Raw genomic sequence first — 15,779 nt, 5'->3', positions numbered from 1 at the left:
GGCACTCTTTACTTGCAGCTGAAAGCATCCTGACCGATCAGAGTGGTTAAACTGGTTTCTTCAGTCAGTGAGGAGGGAATTGGCTCCTGGCTCCACCACAGGAATTATATGCCCTCTTCAAAGCTGCTTCCTCCTCTGAGACGCAGGTAAGAAGAATGGCTACCTCTTGGGTTGTTACAGAGGCTTAAACGAGATGATGGGTGGAAAATTCTCAGCACAGAACTTGGCACATTGTCGGTACTTAATAATGAGGAACGGTTATTATTACTATTATTTTAAAATTGAAGTATAGTTGGTTTACAATTTTGTGTTAGTTTTGTGTATACAGCAAAGTGATTCAGTTACATATATATGTATTATTTTTTATTCAGATTATTTTTCATTATAGGTTATTACAAGATATTGAATATTGTTCCCTGTGTCATACAGTAAATCTTTGTTGCTTATCTATTTTGTATAGAATAGTGTGTGTCTGTTAATCCCAAACTCCTAATTTATCCTTCCCCCCGACTCCCTTTCCGTTTTGGTAACCATAAGCTTGTTTTTTATGTCTGTGACTCTGTTTCTGATTTGTAAACAGATTCATTTGTATTATTTTCTATATTCCATATATAAGTGATATCATATAATATTTGCTTTCTCTGTCTGACTTCACTTATTGTGATATTCTCTAGGTCCATCCATGTTGCTGCAAATGGGCAATATTTCATTCTTTTTTATAACTGAGTAATATTCCATTGTATATATATACCACATCTTCTTTATCCATTCATCTGTTGATGGACATTTAAGTTGTTTCCATGTCTTGACGATTGTTCATAATGCTGCAGTGAACATTGGGGTGCATGTATCTTTTCGAATTAGGAGTTAGGGTTTTGTGTTTTTTGCATGTATGCCCAGAAGTGGGATTGCTGGATCATATGGTAGCTCTATTTTTAATTTTTTTTCTACTTTTAGTTTTTTAAGGAACCTTCATACTGTTTGTTCTCCATAGTGACTGCACCAATTTACATTCCCACCAACAGTGAAGGAGGGTTCCCTTTTTTCCACATCCTGTCCAACATTTATTATTTACAGACATTAAAAATTTTTTTTTAATTTATTCATTTATTTTGGCCACACCATGTGGCATGCAGGATCCTAGCTCCCCGACCAGGGACTGAACCTGCGTCCCCTGCAGTGGAAATTCAGAGTCCCAACCACTGAACTGCCAGGGAAGTCCTATTTGCAGACTTTTTGATGATAGCCATCCTGACTTGTGTAAGGTGATACCTCATTGTGGTTTTTATTTGCATTTTTCTAATAATTAGCAATGTTGAGCATCCTTTCATGTGCCTGTTGGCTGTCTTTATGTCTTCTTTGGAGAAATGTCTATTTAGGTCTTCTGCCTGTCTTTTGATTGAGTTGTTTGTTTTTTTTATATTGAATTGTATGAGCTGTTTGTATATTTTGGAAATTAACCCCTTGTTGGTTGCATCATTTGCAAACATTTTCTCCCATTCCATAAGGTTGTCTTTTTGTTTTGTGGAAAAGCTTTTAAGCTTGATTAGGTCCCATTTGTTTATTTTTACTTTTATTTCTTTTCCTTTGGGTGATTGATCTAAGAAAATATTCTACGATTTATGTCAGAGACTGTATTGCCTGTGTTCTCTTCTAGGAATCTTATGATATCATGTCTTATATTTAAGTCTTTAAACCATTTTGAGTTTATTTTTGTATATGGCTTGAGGACGTGTTCTAATTTCTTGATTTACATGAGGCTGTCCAGCTTTCCCAACACCACTTGATGAAGAGACTTTTTCCCATTTTATATTCTTGCCTTCTTTGTCAAAGATGAGTTGACTATAGGTGTGTAGGTTTATTTCTGGGCTCTCTAGTCTGTTCCGTTGATCTGTATGTTTTTGTACCAATACCACACTGTTTTGATTACGGGAGCTTTGTAGTATTGTCTGAAGTCTGGGAGGGTTATGCCTCCTACTTGTTTTTTTTTTTTTTTCCTCAGGATTGCTTTGGCAATTCTGGGTCTTTTATGGTTCCATATAAATTTTGGGATTATTTGTTATGGTTCTGTGAAAAATGTTATGGGTAATTTGATAGGGATCGCATTAAACCTGTAGTTTGCTTTAGGTAGTATTGCCATTTTAACAATATTAATTCTTCCTATCCAAGAGCATGGGATATCTTTCCATCTCTTTGAATCATCTTCAGTTTCCTTTAACAGTGTTTTATTTTTTAAAATATATTTTACAACTTTATTGAAGTATAATTAACATATAATAAGCAGCACATATTTAAAATGTACTATTTGATGAATTTTGATATATGAATACACCCATGAAATCATCAACCCCCAAAGTTCCTCCTCCCCCTTTGTAAAATAATCCTCTCTATTCCCCACTCCCATCCCCAAGCAATTCTGATCTGCTTTTTTTTAATTGAAGTATAGTTGGTTTACAGTGTTGTGTTAATTTCTGCTACACAGCAAAGTGACTCAGTTATATGGTTTATCTCAGGATACTGGATATAGTTCCCTGTGCTATACAGTAGGACCTTGTTGTTAATCCATTCTGTATGTAATAGTTTGCATCTACTAACCCCAAACTCCCAGTCCATCCCTCCCCTACCTTCCTCCCCCTTGGCAACCACAAGTCTGTTCTCTATGTCTGTGAGTCTGTTTCTGTTTTGTACATACATTCATTTGTGCCATATTTTAGATTCCATATGTAAGTGATATCATGTGGTATTTGTCTTTCTCTTTTTGACTTATTTCACTTAGTATGATAATCTCTGGTTGCATCCATGTTGCTGTAAATAGTATTATTCATTCTTTTTTATGGCTGAGTAGTATTCCATTGTATATATGTACCACATCTTTATCCATTCATCTGTCAGTGGACATTTAGGTTGTTTCCATGTTTTGGCTGTTGTGAACAGTGCTGCTGTGAACATAGGGGTGCATGTATCTTTTTGAATTATATTTTTGTCTGGGTATATTCCCAGGAGTGGGATTGCTGGATCATATGGTAATTCTATTTTTAGTTGTCTGAGGAACCTCCATACTGTTTTCCATAGTGGCTGTACCAATTTACATTCCCACCAACAGTGTAGGAGGTTTCCCTTTTCTCCACATCCTCTTAGCATTTGTTATTTGTAGACTTTTTAATGATGGCCATTCTGATCGGTGTGAGGTGGTACCTCATTGTAGTTTTGATTTGCATTTCTCTAATAGTGATGTTGAGCATCTTTTCATGTGCCTATTGGCCATATGTATGTCTTCTTTGGAAAAAACGTCTATTTAGGTCTTCTGCTCACTTAAAAAAAAATTAATTTTTGGCTGGGTTGACTCTTCATTGCTGCGCGTGGGCTTTCTCTAGTTGCAGCGAGCGGGGGCTACTCTTCGTTGTGGTGTGCAGGCTTCTCACTGCGGTGGCTTCTCTTGTTGCTGAGCACAGGCTCTAGGCACGCAGGCTTCAGTAGTTGTGGCGTGCGGGCTCAGTAGTTGTGGCTTGCTGGCTCTAGAGCGCAGGCAGTCTCAGTAGTTTCAGCACATGGGCTTAGTTGCTCCACTGCGTGTGGGATCTTCCCAGACCAGGGCTCGAACCCGTGTCCCCTGCATTGGCAGGCGGATTCTTAACCACTGCTCCACCAGGGAAGCGCTTTCTGCCCATTTTTTGATTGGGTTATTTTGTTTTTGTTGAGTTGTATGAGCTGTTTGTATATTTTGGAGATTAAGCCCTTGTCAGCCACATCATTTGCAAATATTTTCTACCATTCCATAGCTTGTCTTTTTGTTTTGTTTCGGGTTTCCTTTGCTGTGCAAAAGCTTGTAAGTTTGATTAGGTCCCATTTGTTTATTTTTGTTTCTGTTTCTATTACCTTGGGAGACAGACCTAAGAAAACATTGGTATGATTTATGTCAGAGAATGTTTTGCCTGTGCTCTCTTCTAGGAATTTTATGGTGTCATGTCTTATGTTTTAAGTCTTTAAGCCATTTTGAGTTTATTTTTGTGCATGATGTGAGGCTGTGTTCTAACTTCATTGATTTACATGCAGCTGTCCAACTTTCCTAGCACCACTTGCTGAAGAGACTTTTTCCCATTTTATATTCTTGCCCCCTTCGTTGAAGATTAATTGACTATAGGTGTGTGGGTTTATTTCTGGGCTCTCTAGTCTGTTCCATTGATCCGTATGTCTGTTTTTGTACCAATACCACACTGTTCCGATTATAGGAAATTTGTAGTATTGTCTAAAGTCTGGGAAGGTTATGCCTCCTGCTTTTTTTCTTCCCTCAGGATTGCTTTCACAATTATGGGTCTTATATGGTTCCATATAAATTTTAGGGTTGTTATAGTTCTGTGAAAAATGTCATGAGTAATTTGATACAGATCACATTAAATCTGTAGATTGCTTTGGATAGTATTGCCATTTTAACAATACTAATTCTTCTAATCCAAGAGCATGGCATGTCTTTCCATTTCTTTGAGTCATCTTTAATTTCCTTTATTAATGTTTTATAGCTCTCAGTGTATAAGTCTTTCAACTCCTTGGTCAGGTTTATTCCTAGGTACTTTCTTTGGTGTGATTTTACAAGATACGGGTTTTTTTTTTTTTTTTACATTACCTTACTGATATTTCATTGTTAGTGTAAAGAAATGCAGTCCATTTCTGAGTGTTAATCTTGTATCCTGATATTTTGCTGAATTCATTTATCAGTTCTAGTAGTTTTTGTGTGGAGTCTTTAGGGTTTTCTATATATAGTATCATATCATCTGCATATAGTGACAATTTTACCTTCCAATTTGGATATATTTTATTTCTTTTTCTTGTCTGATTGCTGTTGCTAGGACTTCCAATACTGGGTTGAATAGAAGTGGTGCGAGTCGGCATCCTTATCTTGATCCAGAATTTAGTTTTTCACCATTGAGTATATTATGTTGGCTGTGGGTTTGTCATAAATGGCTTTTATTATGTTGAGATATGTTCCCTCTGTATCCACTTTGCTAAGAGTTTTTATCATGAATGGATGCTGAATTTTATCAAATGCTTTCTCTGGATCTATTGAGATGATCATGTAGTTTTTGTTTTTTCTTCTATTAACGTGGTGTATCACAGTGGTTGAACCATCCTTGTGAACTTGGGATGAAACCCCACTTGGTTGTGGTGTATGATCTTTTTTATGTGTTGTTGGAGTCAGTTTGCTAATATTTTGTTGAGAATTTTTGCATCTATATTCATCAAAGATGAATTTTGTAATTTTCTTTTTTGGTGATATCTTTGTCTGGTTTTGATATCAGGGTAATGGTGGCTTCATAGGATGTCTTTGGGAGTGTTCCCTCCTCTTCAGTCTTTCGGAAGGATTTGAGAAGGATTGGTATAAGTTCTTTGTATGTTTGGTAGAATTTTCCTGTGAAGCCATCTGTTTCTAGACTTTCATTTGTAGGGAATTTTTTGGTTTTTTAAAATTTTATTACAGATTCTATTTCACTTCTAGTGATTAGTTTGTTCAAATTATCTATTTCTTGATTCAGTTTTGGTGGACTGTATGTTTCTAGAATGTTGTCCATTTCTTCTATGTTGTCAAATTTGTTGGCATATAATTGTTCATATTATAGTATTATTTTATGATTTTTTGCACTTATGTGGTATTGAGATTTCTCCTTTCTTATTTTGTTGATTTGGGTTCTCTTTTCTTCTTGGTGAGCCTAACTACAGGTTTGTCAATTTTGTTTACCCTTTCAAAGAACCAGCTCTTGGTTTTATTGACTATTTTTCTATCTTTTAAATCTCTATTTTATTTATTTCCTCTCTGAGCTTTATTATGTCCTTCCTTCTGCTGACTTTAGGTTTTGTTTGTCCTTCTTTTTCTAATTCTTTTAGGAGGTAGGTTAGGTTGTTTACTTGAGACTTTTCTTGTTTTTTGAGGAAGGCCTGTATCACTATGAACTTCCCTCTAAGATCTGCTCTTGCTGAATCCCATAGATTTTGTATGGCTGTGTTTTCATTGTAATTTGTCTCAAGGTATTTTTTATTTTCCTTTGTGATTTCCTTGTCTCGACCCATTGGTTTTTTAGTAGCATGTTGTTTAGTCTCCATGTAATCGATTTTTTTTTCTCATTTCTTTTCCTGTGGTTGATTTCTAGTTTCATGCCATTGTGGTCAGAGAATATGCTTGAAATAATTTCTGTACTCTTGAATTTGTTGAGGTTTGTTTTGTGCCCTAGTATGTGGTCATTCCTAGAGAATCTTCCATGTGCACTTGAAAAGAATGTGTATTCTGGGTTTTTTTGGATGTAATATCCTGGAAATATAAATTAAGTCTAACTGTTCTATTGTATCATTTAGGACCTCTGTTGCCTTATTGATTTTCTGTCTGGAAGATCTGTCCATTGATGTGAGTGAGGTGATAAAGTCTCCTACTATTACTGTATTCCCATCAATTTCTCCCTTTATGTCTGTTAGTATTTGTTTTATGTATTTGGGTGCTCCTATATTGGGTACATATATGTTGATGAGTGTAAAATCCTCTTCTTTTATTGAGCGTTTTATCATTATATTGTGTCCTTCTTTGTCTTCCTTTATGGCCTTTGTTTTAAAGTTTATTTTGTCTGGTATGAGTATTGCGACTCCTGCTTTCTTGTCATTTCCGCTTGCCTGAAATATATTTTTCCATTCCCTCACTTTCAATCTATGTGTATCCTTTGCTGTAAAGTGAGTCTCTTGTAGGCAGCATATTGTAGGCTCTTGTTTTTTAATCCAGTCTGCCACTCTATGTCTTTTGATTAGAGCATTTAGTCCATTGACATTGAAGGTAATTATTGATAAATATGTATTTATTGCCATTTTAAACCTTGTTTTCCAGTTGATTCTATGTTTCTTCTTGTTCCGTTTTCTTTTTGTGGTTTGATGATTTCTTTTATCTTATGCTTGTGTTCTCTTCTTTTTGGTTTTTGTGGATCTACTGTATGTGTTTGATTTGTGGCTACTCTGCTTTTCAACTATGTTAACCCTTTCCTATATCTGCTTGCTTTAGACTGATAGTCATATAGGCTCAAACACATTCTAAAAAAAAGATGTCCTCTTTTACATCTTCATGTTTATCCTTTTGCTCTTCCTGTGTTTATCATCACTTTCCAAATAGGTTTTTTTTTTTCTTTTTGATCTGTATACTGGCTTATTTAAGTGATTTACTTTCCAATTGTAATTTTCTCTTTCCTATGTCTTCTTGCTTCTTTTCTATTTAGAGAAGACCTTTCAGTATTTCTTTTAGGATAGGTTTAGTATTGCTGTATTCTTTTAGTTTTTGCTTGTCTGAGAAATTATCTCTCCTCCTATTTAGTTTTTATTTTTTAAAGATTTTTTTGATGTGGACCATTTTTAAAGTCTTTATTGAATTTGTTAGAGTATTGCTGTTTTTTGTTTTGGTTTTTTGGCCACGAGGCATGTGGGATCTTGGCTCCCTGACCAGGCATCGAACCTGCACCCCCTGCATTGGAAGGCGAAGTCTTAACCACTGGACCCCTAGGGAAGTCCCTCTCCTTCTATTATTTTTTTAAAATTAATTAATTAATTATTTTGGCTACATTGGGTCTTTGTTGCTGTGCGTGGGCTTTCTCTAGTTGCGGCGAGTGGGGGCTACTCTTCGTTGCAGTATGCAGGCTTCTCACCGTGGTGGCTTCTCTTGCTGCAGAGCATGGGCTCTAGGCGCGCGGGCTTCAATAGCCGTGGCATGCGGCCTCAATAGTTTTGACTCACAGTCTCTAGAGTGCAGGCTCATTAGTTGTGGCACATGGGCTTAGTTGCTCCTCAGCATGTGGGATCTTCCCGGACCAGGGCTCAAACGCATGTCCCCTGCATTGGCAAGCGGATTCTTAACCACTGTGCCACCAGGGAAGTCCCTCCTCCTATTTTAAATGATAATCTTGCTGGGTAGAATATTGTAGGTTGCAGATTTTTCCCTTTCAAGACTTTGAATAATATTTTGCCACTCCCTTCTGGCCTGCATCGTTTCTATAGAGAAATCAGCCTTATGGGGGTTCCCTTTTAATTAACTCTTTGTTTTTTTCTTGCTGCTTTTAGAATCCCTCTTTAACTTTTGCCATTTTTATTATAATATTTCTTGGTGTAGGTCTGCTTGTTCATCTTATTTGGGACCCTCTGTGCTTCTTGTATCTGGATATCTATTTCCTTTAGGTTTGGGAAGTTTTCAGCCATAATTTCTTCACATACATTTTCAATCCCCTTTTCTCTTTCATCTCCTTCTGGAATCCCTATTATGTGTGGATTGGCACACTTTGGTAGTGTAGACCCATATGTCTACGCTACGGTAGTGTGGTCTACACTACTACGCTAGGCCCATAGGTCTCTTATATTGCTTTCTTTTTTGTTTCATTTGGCTTTCTGTCTGCTGTTCTGATTGGGTAATTTCTATAATTCTCTCTTCCAGATCACTTTTTCTTTCTTCTCCATTATTCGTTCTGCTGTACATTACCTTTTCAGCTTTCGTCTTGGCAAATGAATTTTCTAATTTTTCTTGGCTGCTCCTCATAGTTTCTAGTTCCTTTTTACAGTAATCTACATTTCTGTCAATTGCCTTTCTTAATTCCTGCAGTATTTTCATTACCTCCTTTTTTTTAAAACAAATTTTTTAAAAATTAATTAATTAATTTAGTTTTGGCTGCACTGGCTCTTTGTTGCTGCACCTGGGCTTTCTCTAGTTGTGGTGAGCAGGGGCTACTCTTCGTTGTGGTGTGTGGATTTCTCATTGCAGTGGCTTCTCTTGTTGCAGAGCATGGGTTCTAGGCATGTGGGCTCAGTAGTTGTGGCTCATGGGCTTAGTTGCTCCACGGCATGTGGGACCTTCCCAGACCAGGGCTCGAACCCATGTCCCCTGCATTGGCAGGCGGATTCTTAACCATTGTGCCACCAGGGAAGTGCCATTACCTCCTTTTTGAATTCGGTGTCTATTAGCTTGAAGAGGTCTGTTTCATTGTTTCTTCCTTCAGGGGAAATCTCTTGGTCTTTTAACTGGGAGTGGTTTCTCTGCTTCTTCATTTTACTTATATTTCTCTTACTCTGTGAGTTTAGGAGAAACAGTTATCTATTATAGTCTTAGAGGACTATTTATATGTGGGAGCGTCCCTGTGTAGCTTGTGTGGGTTTAATAATTTTTTGGCATGCGGGCTGCTTTCATTTGGATGCTTGCCATCTATTTCCTCAGTGTGTGCTGGCCGTTATCCCCTTGATAGGGGGTGTGTAGGTGCGTGGTCTATATGTGCTCCCAGGAAGTTGGGTGCAGTGATCGGCGCATGCTCATAGGACTCTCGGCGGCAGCAGTGGCCCACGCCCACCTTTGGAGCCTGAGATGGCAGTGGTGCCTCCCGCCTGCCCCCAGAGCTCGTGTAGGCGGTGTCCTGTTGCCTGAGAGCGTGTGTGCAGAGAAGAAAGCTCCTATGGTGGTCCTGTCCCTCTCCTTGCCTGCCCCCCAACAATGGTACCTTGTCTTTCTAGCAGGCCCAGGCTATTTCCTGTACACCCTCTGTTATGGTGTACAACATCCTAGCCCTTTCAGGGGGCTCCTCCTTGCAGCCAATTCCAGTCTTCTCCCCAGGTCTGATGTCCGAAGCCCAAGCCTCAGCACCCAAACCCCTCCCGCACCAGCAGACCAGCATCTCAAGCTGGGGAGTGCAGGGCAGTGGCACTGACTGTCTGTGCATGTCTCTCTCTGCTTTGCCTTCTGTATACTAGTTGCTGCACTCTCCTCCAAGGCTCCGAAGCTCCACCCTCTCCCTGCTGATCTCCCCACCAGCGAGGGGATTTCCCAGCGTGTCAGGACCTTTACTCTTTCACAGCTCCCTCCCAGTGGCACAGGTCCCATCCATATTCCTTTCTCTCTTTCTCTTTTTTTTTGTCCTATCCAGTTACCTGGAGATTTTTTTGCCCTTTTGAGAGTCTGAGGTCTTCTGACAGCATTCAGTAGATGTTCTGTGAGAACTGTTCCACATTTATTTTTGATGTATTTATGGGAGGATGGGAGCTCCATGTCCTACTCCTTAGATCTTGATCCGATCTCCTAACAAAGTTTTATAGTTCTTAGGGTCTAGGTCTTCCATCTCTTTGGCTAGGTTTTTTCCTAGGTATTTTTTTTTTTGAAGCAATTTTAAACAGGATTGTTTTCTTACTCTCTTTTTCTATTTTATTGTTAGTGAAAAGAAATGCAACAGATTTCTGTATGTTAATCTTGTATCCTGCTACTTGGCTGAACTCATTTATTCTAATACTTTTTGTGTGGAGGGTTTTCTATATAGAGTATCATATCATTTGCATGTAATGACAGTTCTACATTTTCCCTTCCAATTTGTATACCTTTTATTTCTTTTTCTTGTCTGATTGCTGTCGCTAGGAATTCCAATACTATGTTGAATAGAAGTGGTGAGAGTGGGCATCCTGTCTTGATCCAGAATTTAGCAGGAAGGCTTTCAGCTTTTCACCATTGAGTATTATGTTGGCTGTGGGTTTGTCATAAATAGCTTTTATTATGTTGAGATAAGTTCCCTCTGTACCCACTCTGGTGAGTTTGTTTATTTATTTTTTTATCATGAATGGATGCTGAATTTTTTTCTGAATTTTTGAGATGATCATGTGGTTTTTGTCTTTTCTTTTGTTAATGTGGTGTATCACATTGATTTATTTGCATATGTTGAACCATCCTTGTGACCCTGAATGAATTCAGCTTGATCATGGTGTATGATCCTTTTCATATATTGTTGGGTTAGGTTTGCTAATGCTTTGTTGAGGATTTCTGCATCTATATTCATCAAAAATATTGGTCTGTAATTTTTCTATAGTGTCCTTGGTTTTGGTATCAGGGTGATGGTGGCTTCATAGAATTACTTGGGGAGTGTTCCCTCCTCTTCAGTCTTCTGAAATATTTTGAGAAGGCTAGGTATAACTTCTTTGATGTTTGTAGATGATTGAATCCCCCAGTGAAGCCATCTGGCCCTGGACTTTTGTTTGTAGGGAATTTTGAAATTATAGGTTCTATTCCACTTTTAGTGATCAGTCTCTTCAAATTATCTGTTTCTTCTTCACTCAGTTTTGGAAGGCTGTATGTTTCTGGAAACTTGTCCATTTCTTCTAGGTTGTCCAATTTGTTGGTATATAACTGTTCATAACATTTTCTTAAATTTTTTTCCTGCGGTATGGGTTGTTATTTGTCCTCTTTCATTTCTTATTTTGCTTATTTGGGTCCTCTTTATCTTCTTGGTGAGCCTGGCTAGAGATTTGTCAATTTTGTTTATCCTTTCAAAAAACCAGCTCTTGGCTTATTGATCTTTTCTGTGGTTTTTTTTTGATCTCTATTTTATTTATTTCCTTTCTGATATTTTTTATTTCCTTCTGCTGACTTTAGATTTTGTTTGTTCTTCTTTTTCTAATTCTTTTAGGTGGTAGGTTAGGTTGTTTATTTGAGGTTTTTCTTGTTTCTTAGGGAAGACCTGTATTGCTATGAACTTCGCTCTTAGAACTGCTTTTGCTACATCCCATAGATTGTGTATGGTTGTTTTTTTGCATTATCATTTCTCGTGAGGTATTTTCTGGTTTCCTCTTTGATTTCATCATTGACTCATTGGTTTTTTTAGTAGCATATTGTTAGTCTCCATGTGACAGTTTTTTTCCATTTTCCTTTCTGTGGTTGATTTCTAGTTTCATACTGTGGTCAGAAAAGATGCTTGAAATAATTTCTATCTTATTAAATTGTTGTGGTTTGTTTTGTGTGTTAGTATGTGGTCTATCCTAGAGACTGTTCCTTGCACGCTTCAGAAGAATGTGCATTCTGGTTTTTTTTTTTTTTTTTGGATGTAGTGTCCTATAGATATCAATTAAATCCAGCTGGTGTTGCGTCATTTAGTATCTCTGTTGCCTTATTGATTTTCTGCCTGGAAGATGTGTCCATTGATCTTGTTGAAGTCTCCTACTATTATTGTATTCCTGTCAGCTTCTCCCTTTATCTCTCTTAGTATTTGTTTTGTATATTTAGGTGCTCCTATATTAGGTGCATATATTTTAACGAGTGTAATGTCCTCCTCCTGTATTGATCCCTTTATCATTATATAATGTCCTTCTTTGTCTTTCTTTATGGACTTGGTTTTCAAGTTTATTTTGTCTGATATGGGTATTACTATCCCTGCTTTCTTCTCATTTCCGTTTGTGAAGTATCTTTTGTATCTTCTCACTTTCAATCTGTGTATGTCTTCTGCCCTAAAGTGAGTCTCTTGTGGGCAGCACATTGTAGGGTATTGTTTCTTTATCCAATCTGCCACTCTTATGTTTTTTGACTGGAGCAGTTAGTCCATTGACATTTAAAGTAATTGTTTCATTTATTTATTTTTTAACATCTTTATTGGAGTATACTTGCTTTACAATGGTGTGTTAGTTTCTGCTTTATAACAAAGTGAATCAGCTATACATATACATATATCCCCATATCTCCTCTCTCTTGCGTCTCCCTCCCACCCTCCCTATCCCACCCCTCTAGGTGGTCACAAAGCACTGAGCTGATCTCCCTGTGCTATGTGGCTGCTTCCCACTAGCTATCTATTTTACATTTGGTAGTATATATATATGCATGCCACTCTCTCACTTCGTCCCAGCTTACCTTTCCCCCTCCCTGTGTCCTCAAGTCCAATCTCTACGTCTGCATCTTTATTCCTGTCATGCCCCTAGGTTCTTCATAACCTTTTTTTTTTTTTTTAGATTCCATATATATGTGTTAGCATATGGTATTTCTTTTTCTCTTTCTGACTTACTTCACTCTGTAAGACAGACTCTAGGCCCATCCGCCTCACTACAAATAACTCAATTTCCTTTCTTTTTATGGCTGAGTAATATTCCATTGTATATATATGCTACATCTTCTTTATCCATTCAATTGTTGATGGACACTTAGGTTGCTTCCATGTCCTGGCTATTGTAAATAGTGCTGCATTGAACATTGTGGTACATGACTCTTTTTTTTTTTAACATCTTTATTGGGGTATAATTGCTTTACAATGGTGTGTTAGTTTCTGCTTTATAACAAAGTGAATCAGTTATACATATACATATGTTCCCATATCTCTTCCCTCTTGCGTCTCCCTCCCTCCCTCCCTCCCTATCCCACCCCTCCAGGCAGTCACAAAGCACCGAGCCGATATCCCTGTGCCATGCGGCTGCTTCCCACTAGCTATCTACCTTACGTTTGTTACTGTGTATATGTCCATGACTCTCTCTCGCCCTGTCACAGCTCACCCTTCCCCCTCCCCATATCCTCAAGTCCGTTCTCCAGGAGGTCTGTGTCTTTATTCCTGTCTTACCCTTAGGTTCTTCATGACATTTTTTTCCCTTAAATTCCATATATATGTGTTAGCATACGGTATTTGTCTTTTTCTTTCTGACTTACTTCACTCTGTATGACAGACTCTAGGTCTATCCACCTCATTACAAATAGCTCAATTTCGTTTCTTTTTATGGCTGAGTAATATTCCATTGTATATATGTGCTACATCTTCTTTATCCATTCAATTGTTGATGGACACTTAGGTTGCTTCCATGTCCTGGCTATTGTAAATAGTGCTGCATTGAACATTGTGGTACATGACTCTTTTTTTTTTAACATCTTTATTGGGGTATAATTGCTTTACAATGGTGTGTTAGTTTCTGCTTTATAACAAAGTGAATCAGTTATACATATACATATGTTCCCATATCTCTTCCCTCTTGCGTCTCCCTCCCTCCCTCCCTCCCTATCCCACCCCTCCAGGCAGTCACAAAGCACCGAGCCGATATCCCTGTGCCATGCGGCTGCTTCCCACTAGCTATCTACCTTACGTTTGTTACTGTGTATATGTCCATGACTCTCTCTCGCCCTGTCACAGCTCACCCTTCCCCCTCCCCATATCCTCAAGTCCGTTCTCCAGTAGGTCTGTGTCTTTATTCCTGTCTTACCCTTAGGTTCTTCATGACATTTTTTTTTCTTAAATTCCATATATATGTGTTAGCATACGGTATTTGTCTTTTTCTTTCTGACGTACTTCACTCTGTATGACAGACTCTAGGTCTATCCACCTTATTACAAATAGCTCAATTTCGTTTCTTTTTATGGCTGAGTAATATTCCATTGTATATATGTGCCACATCTTCTTTATCCATTCATCCGATGATGGGTACTTAGGTTGTTTCCATCTCCTGGCTATTGTAAATAGAGCTGCAATGAACATTTTGGTACATGACTCTTTTTGAATTTTGGTTTTCTCAGGGTATATGCCCAGTAGTGGGATTGCTGGGTCGTATGGTAGTTCTATTTTTATTTTTTTAAAGAACCTCCATACTATTCCCCATAGTGGCTGTATCAATTTACATTCCCACCAACAGTGCAAGAGGGTTCCCTTTTCTCCACATCCTCTCCAGCATATATAGTTTGTAGATTTTTTGGTGATGGCCATTCTGAGTGGTGTGAGGTGATACCTCATTATAGTTTTGATTTGAATTTCTCTAATGACTAGTGATGTTGAGCATTCTTTCATGTGTTTGTTGGCAATCTGTATGTTTTCTTTGGAGAAATGTCTGTTTAGGTCTTCTTCCCATTTTTGGATTGGATTGTTTGTTTTTTTGATATTGAGCTGCATGAACTGCTTGTAAATTTTGGAGATGAGTCCTTTGTCAGTTGCTTCATTTGCAAATATTTTCTCCCATTCTGAGGGTTGTCTTTTGGTCTTGTTTATGGTGTCCTTTGCTGGGCAAAAGCTTTTAAGTTTCATTAGGTGCCATTTGTTTATTTTTGTTTTTATTTCCATTTCTCTAGGAGGTGGGTCAAAAAGGATCTTGCTGTGATTTATGTCATAGAGTGTTCTGCGTATGTTTTCCTCTAAGAGTTTTATAGTGTCTGGCCTTACATTTAGGTCTTTAATCCATTTTGAGTTTATTTTTGTGTATGGTGTTAGGGAGTGTTCTAATTTCATTCTTTTATATGCAGCTGTCCAGTTTTCCCAGCACCACTTATTGAAGGGGCTGTCTTTTCTCCATTGTATATTCTTGCCTCCTTTATCAAAAATAAGGTGACCATATGTGTGTGGGTTTACCTCTGGGCTTTCTATCCTGTTCCCTTGATCTATGTTTCTGTTTTTGTGTCAGTACCATACTGTCTTGATTACTGTAGCTTTGTAGTATAGTCTGAAGTCTGGGAGCCTGATTCCTCCAGCTGCGTTTTTCTTTCTCAAAATTGCTTTGGCTATTCGGGGTCTTTAGTGTTTCCATACAAATTGTGAAATTTTTTGTTCTAGTTCTGTGAAAAATGCCATTGGTAGTTTGATAGGGATTGCACTGAATCTGTAGATTGCTTTCGGTAGTGTAGTCATTTTCACAATATTGATTCTTCCAATCCAAGAACATGGTATATCTCTCCATCTGTTCATATCGTCTTTAATTTCTTTCATCAGTGTCTTATAGTTTTCTGCCTACAGGTTTTTTGTCTCCCTAGGTAGAATTATTCCTAGGTATTTTATTCTTTTTGTTGCAATGGTAAATGAGAGTGTTTCCTTAATTTCTCTTTCAGATTTTTCATCATTAGTGTATAGGAATTCAAGAGATTTCTGTGCATTAATTTTGTATCCTGCTACTTTACCAAATTCATTGATTAGCTCTAGTAGTTTTCTGGTAGTGTCTTTAGGATTCTCTTTGTATAGTATCATGTCATCTGCAAACAGTGACAGCTCTACTTCTTCTTTTCCAACTTGGATTTCTTTTAT

The 15,779-nt window shown here is 37.8% G+C and overlaps 1 long non-coding RNA gene across 6 annotated transcripts in view; it reads left to right on the top strand.

Moving 5' to 3' along the window:
* Positions 1 to 15,779, top strand: part of LOC137221859 (uncharacterized) — a 133,810-nt gene that overhangs the window by 86,283 nt on the left and 31,748 nt on the right. For all 6 annotated transcript variants that reach the window (XR_010942183.1, XR_010942181.1, XR_010942179.1 and 3 more), the window contains one exon: positions 19 to 146. This is a non-coding gene — a long non-coding RNA (uncharacterized lncRNA). The remainder of the gene's footprint in view (positions 1 to 18; positions 147 to 15,779) is intronic.

Source organism: Pseudorca crassidens, chromosome 3 (assembly GCF_039906515.1).
Source record: "Pseudorca crassidens isolate mPseCra1 chromosome 3, mPseCra1.hap1, whole genome shotgun sequence".
NCBI lineage: Eukaryota > Metazoa > Chordata > Mammalia > Artiodactyla > Delphinidae > Pseudorca > Pseudorca crassidens.
Note: the sequence above shows the minus strand (reverse complement) of the source record. Positions and strands in the feature narration are given on the sequence as shown.